The sequence below is a fragment of the Papio anubis genome, chromosome 1 (assembly GCF_008728515.1).
Source record: "Papio anubis isolate 15944 chromosome 1, Panubis1.0, whole genome shotgun sequence".
NCBI classification, from domain to species: domain Eukaryota; kingdom Metazoa; phylum Chordata; class Mammalia; order Primates; family Cercopithecidae; genus Papio; species Papio anubis.
In genome coordinates this window covers 16,108,508-16,116,790 of record NC_044976.1, presented here as the reverse complement: position 1 = coordinate 16,116,790, position 8,283 = coordinate 16,108,508, and the positions used below count along the sequence as shown (strand labels likewise).

General features: G+C 53.2%; 1 long non-coding RNA gene across 1 annotated transcript; it reads left to right on the top strand.

Moving 5' to 3' along the window:
* Positions 1-589: 589 nt before the first annotated feature.
* LOC103882015 lies at positions 590-4,723 on the top strand. The gene is made up of 3 exons (XR_643679.4): positions 590-1,903; positions 2,132-2,249; positions 3,997-4,723. It is a non-coding gene; the product is annotated as an uncharacterized LOC103882015 (long non-coding RNA).
* The last annotated feature ends 3,560 nt before the right edge of the window (positions 4,724-8,283 follow it).

The window sequence follows — 8,283 nt, the reverse complement described above, 5'->3', positions numbered from 1 at the left end:
ACCTGACTCTCAAACCCTAGCCCCGGGGTTCTCAACGTTGGCTGTGTGCTGGGATCGCCTGTAGTGCTTTAAAAAGTAAAAGTACTAGTTGGGCATGTTGGCTCACACCTGTAATCTCAACACTTTGAGAGGCCGAGGTGGGAGAATTGCCTGATGCCAGGAGCTCGAGACCAGCCTGGGCAACATAGCAAGGCCCCTATCTCTACAAAACCTGTAAAAAAATTAAGCCAAGAATGGATCGCTTGAGCTGAGAAGGTCAAGGCTGCAGTGAGCTGTGATTGTGCCACTGCACTCCAGCTTGGGCAACAGGGCAAGACGCTGTCTCTTAAAAAAAAAAAAAAAAAAGCAAGAGTACTAATGTCTATGTTCCACCACAGAGACTCCAATTTAATAAGGCTTCGGTGCAGTCTAGGCATCAAGACTTTTTAAATTTCCCAGGAGATTGTAATATGCACCATGTCTGAGAAACTCTGCCCTGTATCACCTGCCACTACACAGAGAAGGGAGGGGAGTGCAGAGGAAGGGAGGGGATGAGGAGAACAGGGGAGGGGAGGAGAGGGGAGGGTTGAGGGAGGCAGGGGACGTGCACTAAAGAAGCTTTTTTCACCTTTGATGAATGTGTTCATTGCTCCCCCATTGAGCCCAGTCTGTGCCAACCAAGCCCCTTTAGGCACCAATGTCATACTTCCATGGCCCTAAGGTCCCTGTTCCCCTCTCCCATACAACTCCTGGGCCTCAGTCTCCCTTCTCTCTCAGGAACCTCTAGCCACATCTTTATAAACAAAGTATTAGCTTCTTGAAGCTGCTTAATGTATCACCACAAACTGGGTGACTTAACACAAATTCATTCTCTCACAGTTCTGGAGTCCAGAGCCTGAAATTAACATACCTTGGCCAAATTCCAGGTGCCAGCAGGGCCACACCCTCTCCAGAGGCTGCAGAAGGGGAACGCATTCCCTGCCCCTTGGAACTTCGGTCAGTGTTCAGTGGCCAGTGTTCCTCGGCTTACAGCTGTGTCACTCCAACCTCTGCCTCCATGTCACAGCGCCTTTCGCTCTGTGTGTGTTAAATCCCCTCCGCCTCCCTCCTACAAGGATGCTGGTGATAGCATTTAGGGCTCACCCAGATAGTCCAGGGTAGTCCCCCCATCTTGAGATCCTTAACTTAATCACATCCACTAAGACCCTTTTTCCAAATAAGGTCACATTTGCAGTTTCCAGGGATTACAACCTGACATCCTTGGGGACACCATTTAGGATGTGTGGCTCCATTTTCCACCTGTGGAAGCTGAGGCCTAGATGATTTGCACACTCTGCCTGATGTGACAGCCAACGTCATCCTCTCCACCCAGCCTCGCTGGGGAAGAAGAGGCTGAAAAAGCATCAGAGAAAAGAGATTTCCACTATGAGAAAAGAGGACACCACATACGACATACTGTCCTTTGAGAGATGTCCCAGACAAGCAAACTACTAAGAGGCTGAGCTGCCAGCACTGATCCCAGCCTGGCTGGCAAACAGCTGGCACCAGAATTGTGCCCTGGAGCCCAAGGGTGGCTGATGGCAAGCTGCCACAGAAACTCTATTTATAGCACCTCTTGTCCCAGGTGCTCCTGGAGCTGGCCCAGATTAACCCTGCAGAGCCCAGAGAGGACAGCAGAGATCAGAGGAAGAGCGCCTCCGCAGATGGATAAACTGAGGCAGGAAAACCTCCATGACATCTCCAGAGTTGAAGGGTGCAGGACACTGAGAAGTGGGTGGGGACTTTTTCTTGGTTCCAGTCCCAGCTATGCTGACGGCTGGCTGTGTGGCCTTGGGCAAGTCACTGCATCTGTGACTCAGTTTCCCAAATGTAAAATGGAGCTCCTGCCGTCACCCAGAAAGGCTGTTGTTAAAGGAGATGGCAGGTGAGCATGCTCCTGGCTCAGGATATGTGAGTATGGATTTAGGGGGTTGGGGGGTTGCTGAAGTGGAGGCTGAAGCCACCTGGGCTTGTGGGAGGATGTCAGGACAGACACCTCTGGAAGGCAGGGGCTGGGCAATCAGGAAGATTTAAAAGGCAGCCAACCTTGACTCCCTGGCCTGGAGGCTGTCAAGGAACATTAGTTGATCTCCCTTTTCCTGCTCCCCAGCAGAGACCACTCAAGAGCAGAGGGGTTGTGACAGGCGGCCGGGGTCACCCACACAGAGCCAGCAGGCAGATGCAGCAGACAGCAGTGATGGCTCCCCAAACCTGCTTGTGCTACACACCAGGTGGGTCCTCATGAATTTCTTTGCCCCCCAGAGCTGTTGTGGGCTGATTTTATTTCAGACCCACTGGTACACTGTGTGCACCAAAAGAGTCTAATAGTGACACCTTTGGAAACCCCACAACGTTTGTATATGAGTGCAACCTGCCTCCCTTGTCTGCCTGGGAGGTCCTGAGGTCTGAGGTGTGTCCTCTCCCTATCAGATTGTGGGTTCCCAGAGAATAGATCCTTCCCCACTCACTGATTTGTTCACTCAGCATTCATTGAAAACTTTCTGAATGCGTGGCTCTGTGCCAAGCACTGGGCAGAATCAAAGATGGAAACAAAATGTGTCTCTGCCTTTGGGGGCATCCAGGCTGGCCATCCCCAGGGCTAATAATAGTAACAACAACAACAGCAGTGGCAGCAGCAATAAATAGCCCTGTGATTGCACCTCCTTTCCATTCTGCTGGGTGCCATGAGAGCTCTTCACATCTGAGCAGAGCGCTGTTATAGCAGAGCTCCTCAATTTATAGATAGGGAAACAAGGGCATATTGGGGTCAATGATTTGCCCACCCCTCAGCCTGTAAGTGGCAGACCTGAGATTTGGACCCAGAGCTGATGCTCCAGGGAGCAAGTGTGTGCCCTGCTGTGGAACTGCAAGTATGTGGGTGCACATGGGCAGGGGTTGAGAGATGGGGCAAGGCTGGAGGCGGGAGGAATCTGATCCCAGAGGGAGGGCTTTGCCAAGCTGAGATCTCCAACTTCAAGTCCAACAGGTGATGGGGAGCGATGGAAGGGGTGGGAGCAAGGCAGGGGTGTGGTCAGATTTAGAGAGACTGCTTCAATAGCATCAAGGAGGATGAGTGAGGAGACGTTTATGGGGTCCTAGTGCACAAAGGGACAGGGCTGAGCAGAGCCCCTGAGATGGTTGGGAGAAGCAGACGGATATTAGAGGTGCTCAAAGGACAGGCAGACAACCTCAGAATGAGTTCTCTACCCACTCCCTCGCTTCTGCTGGGAGAGACAGATCCCACTGGGCGGGGGCCAGTCCTCCAACCTCTGCTCTTGAGTGTTCCAGAGGATGCAGCCCTCACGGCCAGGCGCGGGAGCCCCTCCCTCATCCACATGCCCACCTCCAATGCACGATTCATCTCCCTGACCTACATTCCCTGCTTGCTCGTCCTCGCAGACAAAGCCTGGGTGGGCAGTGTTGCGCTCCCCTCTGGTCCAGGGGCTTGGGGAATGGGGAGACTGGAAACAGATGTGTGAGGTAGGGGGAGGAGAAGAACACAGGTGGGAAGGGTGGAGGGGGGAAGAAAAGGCGGGAGAGAGGGGAAGGCACAGGGGCAGGTCCCTCAGCCTCTGTCGAAGAGCAGCTGGCTGTGTAGGGATTTCTGGTGCAGGGGAACAGACCTGGCTCTGGGGGACTGGATGCCACCTCTCACTCCACCACAGCTGTTGCATGACCTTGAACAAGTCACTCCAACCAAACTGCAGTTTCCTCATTGGGAAAATGGCAATAAGGCTGGAGCCAGCCTGATTCCAAGACCACGACGTCCTTCCACAGCCCCAGGTGCCCTCACCTTTTTCCCAAGACCTGGCTCTCCAAGGAGGAACTGCCTCTTGAGGTGCAGTGAGAACAAATCTCGCCTCTCCCAGCACCCAGCAGGCAGGAACAGGCATGCACTGCTGTCAAGATTAATGGACCAAAAGAAGGCAATTAATTAATGCAAATGGCTCCCAGCTTAACAGGACCCTCATCTTCCAGGTAAAGGAGCCCGGCCCACTTCTTTCTGCCCAGAAGGCTCTGAAAAGCCCAGTTCCTCCCAAGAAGCAGTGTTCCTCTGCCACGTGCCCCTCCTGAAGAGCTCAAAGTACCCATCCCAAGTGTGCCACAGTCTTGGGAGTCAGAGAGAAGAAAGGGCATCAAATTCCAATCCTGGACATGGTGCTCCGCGCTGGGTGGGAACTGCCCCTCGAATCTTTTCAGAGATGCTCTGAAGACGATATGTCTCAGCCACATTCAGGTCTCTCTCCTCTCAGAACTCATTCCTACCAAACACTTGCTGGTCCCAGACATACTGCGCTGACCCTGAAACACACTGTTCCCTCTGCCTGGAATGCCCTCTCCCCAGCCCCTTCTGTCTCAGGGGTGACCATCCACCCCTGGCCACAACTCAATGTCACCTTCTCCCTGAGCTTTTCCTGATCTCGTTGTATGGAACTGACCTCACTGTGCTTTGCAGCCCACAGCTCCGACAACAACCCCTCCAAGACGTTGACAGTGGTGATGGCATCATGTCACCTGTGCCATCATCCTCATTAGAACTCATAACCTAGTGTGCTTCAGCATCCTTATCTGTGAAATGGGGCTATGGACAGTACCTGTCTCATTGCATTGTTTTGAGGGTTAAATTACTTACTATATGATATGGTTTAGCTGTGTCCCCACTGAAATCTCAACTTGAATGGTATCTCCCAGAATTTCCATGTGTTGTGGGAGGGACGAGGGACCAAGGGGGAAGTAACTGAATCATGCGGGCCGGTCTTTCCCATGCTATTCTCATGAGAGTGAAAAAGTCTCATAAGATCTGATGGGTTTATCAGGAGTTTCCGCTTTTGCTTCTTCCTCATTTTCTCTTGCTGCCACCATGTAAGAAGTGCTTTTTGGTTTTTTTGTTTGTTTGTTTTGGTTTTTTTTGGAGACGGAGTCTCGCTCTATTGTCCAGGCTGGAATGAGTGAAGTGGCACGATCTCTGCTCACTGCAAGCTCTGCCCCCCGGGTTCATGTCATTCTCCTGCCTCAGCCTCCCGAGTAGCTGGGGCTACAGGCGCCCACCACCATGCCCAGCTAATTTTTTGTATTTTTAGTAGAGATGGGGTTTCACCGTGTTCACCAGGATGGTCTCGATCTCCTGACCTCATGATCCACCTGCCTCGGCCTCCCAAAGTGCTGGGATTACAGGTGTGAGCCACCGTGCCCAGCCTTTCATCTCCCACCATAAGTCTAAGGCTTCCCAGCCATATGGAACTGTAAGTCCAATGAAACCTTTTTCTCTTCCCAGTCTACAGTATGTCTTTTTTTTTTTTTTTTTTTTTATTTCTTTTGACATGTTTTTGAGACAGAGTTTCACTCCCTCGCCCAGGCTGGAGTAGAATGGCACCATCTCAGCTCACTGAAACCTCTGCCTCCCTGGTTCAAGTGATTCTCCTGCCTCAGCCACCAGAGTAGCTGAGATTACAGGCATGCGCCACCACATCCAGCTAATTTTTATATTTTTAGTACAGACGGGGTTTCTCCATGTTGGCTACGCTGGTCTCGAACTCCTGACCTCAGGTGATCTGCCCACCTCAGCCTCCCAAAGTGCTGGGATTATAGGAGTGAGCCGGTGGGCCTGGCCTCGGGTATGCCTTTATCAGCAGTGTGAAAACGGACTAATACACTGTACAAAGAGAGTACACAAAGTGCTCGACATATTTAGCTACTATTATTATTATTATTATTATTATTATCACTACTACTATTATTATCTTTGAAGCTCCAACGTGGTTCTTAGCACAGAGGAGGTGCTTATTATAAATGGCTAATGAATAAGGAGAGAATCAAGATCCACACTTTTCAGTTGAGGAATGTGAGACTCAGCGGTGGAGGGAGCAGAGGGAGGTGGTGTCTGTGGTCGCTCAGCCAGCCTCCAGCAGGGAAGGATCTGACGCCACAGTCCAGGCTATTCCTGCAGTTCCTTGAGGCCCTGCTTACTGAGGCCAAGATAGGAGAAGGACCTTACCTTTCCCAAGGTCATGCACTGGTCAGCCAGCTGTAGAACCGAGATCAGAGAGCTGGCCCCTGGCCACTGGGCAGATAGCAGCCTGCAGTCAAGCACAAGTGGCTTTCTGGAGGTGATTTCATTGACCCCTGCTTCTCCCCCCAACCAGGCTTGGCCATTCCCTGGCTGCCAGGAGCAGCGACAGGTGATGGAGCAGGAGGTGATAAACACATCCCCTGACTTCCGTGAACGCCCATCCAATTTGCCATTCCCAAGCTTATGCCAAGAGTGTTTGTGTTAATAAACCAAATGGGCTTTTCAGAGTCCACCCAGAGAGACTGATGGCAGAGGCAGCGTACAATCCTGGCGGCTCCTTGGCCTCCTTCCTACTGAGCGGGGCACCAGCTGGAACGGGGAGGGGGCACAGGAGAGCACAGACTCTGACTTCAAGTCGCTTTAAGTCGCAGACTTCCAGAGTCATCCGGGCCCAGGGACACTCTCCCAACACCGTCAACGTGCTGGTGAGGAAACTGAGGCAGGGGTAGAACAGGCAGAGGCACTGCTGGGACTAGAACCCGGGATTCCCAGGTCCCAGGTGCGTGTGGGTCAGGTCTGGGTTCTGGGGTGGGTGGTGGTGTTCTGATAAGCCAAACACCACTTGGTGGAGAAATGAGGCAGAAGGAGCGGTCAGAGCAAGGAATGGAAACTCGGAGCTCAGATATTTGTCAGGGGAGGGGTTTGGGAGGGGGTGGAGAGGGAGACCCACCCCAAACCCAGCCCCAGAAGAAGAACTATTAAGCCTGCTTTAGGAGGGATTTAATTGTTCTCCAAATATGACCTTTCTGAGAGCAATCTGACCCCCTGCAGGGACGGACTGTCCACCCGAGGGTCCCTCGTCCCCTCTTCCAGCCCCCTCATCTCTCTCAGAGCCCATACTCCATTCCCTGGGCCTGGGGGCTCTTTTCTGGAATTCGTCCCTCATCTCCAGAGCCTGCTGACATGGGCTCCAGTGCCAGCCCAGGGGATACCGCTGCCCACATCCTGACATCCCCCAGCCAAGCGGGCCACACCCTCTTCATGGCCCTGTTCCTGCCCCACGTAGGGTCCTGCCCAGGCTTCCTCTGAGCACGTGCCAGTCCACAGTGAGCCATGCACAGTGTGGGTGAAGGTATGGGAGGCTGGAGAATCAAGAGCCTCTCCAAGTCCCTATTTCTAACATCAGAGGGTCAAAAGGCAGTGACTCTGAGCTGCCCTGTGCAGCGCCTCTGGAGGAGGTGACTGGAGGAGGCCCAGCCTGGATAATCCACAGGCCCGGGGTCACCTACGGAGAGGCCGGCAGGGACACTCGGGTGTGAACTGGGAAGCCCTGCAAAGCCTGTGTCCCTCGCAGCTGGGAAGATTGGACTCATGAACTTTCAGGTTCACACACCCCTCCAAGTGACCCCAAGTGGCTGCTGTCACATCCTCCAGGTGAGCCTCACCCTGCAGAAGCTTTGACCCCAGAAGTCCCCCAGCGGAGCCCTGTTGGCTGCAGGGTGGGAAGGAGGGATGAGGGAAGGCCTGCCCCACCGACCCCCCGCTCGCCCACCCCGACTCCTGCTTCAGTCGGGTCCACTCTGCTTTGATCTGTTTTTTGTAAAGCATTTCTGGGTGAGATTTTGTTTGAACAAAGCTTCCCTCCACTACAAACATTTTGCAAACCTCTGATCCAGCCCAGCCCCTCGTGTTAGACAGTGGAGGTCTGCAGTCAGGCGGCCGTGGGCTAAATCCTATTTATAACTCTCCCTAGCCGGGGTCCCTTTCCCTGTCTGAGCCACGGTCTCTGTACAATGGAGAACTTCCCAGGCTTGCTCCACAAATTCAATTTTAGGAAACCTGGTGCATAGTAGGTTTTCAGTGACAGTAAGAAAACTCCTTTTCTTTACACATGAGGAGCCCGAGGATGTACGGGGATGTCACTCATCTGATGGTCACCCGGGGGTCAGTGGCAGTGCCCCTGGGACTGGACACCGGTAAGCTAGCTCCCCACTGCATGGGCTGCCTACCCCTCCCCATCTCCAGACCCCTCCAGGGGCTGCAGCCCGCCCAGCCCTGCTGTGTGTGCAAGCCTTGGCCCCTCAGAGAGCCTCACGGTCCTGACAAAGTGTGAGCACTAACCAGGCCCGACAGGCTTTCAAGAACAGAATGGGGCGGGAGGAGGACGGCAGGCAGGAGATGGCCAATAAGCCCACACATTGTTCATAGAGCCCATCTCGGCTGTTACTGCTGCTATTTAGCATTTAGATAACGCT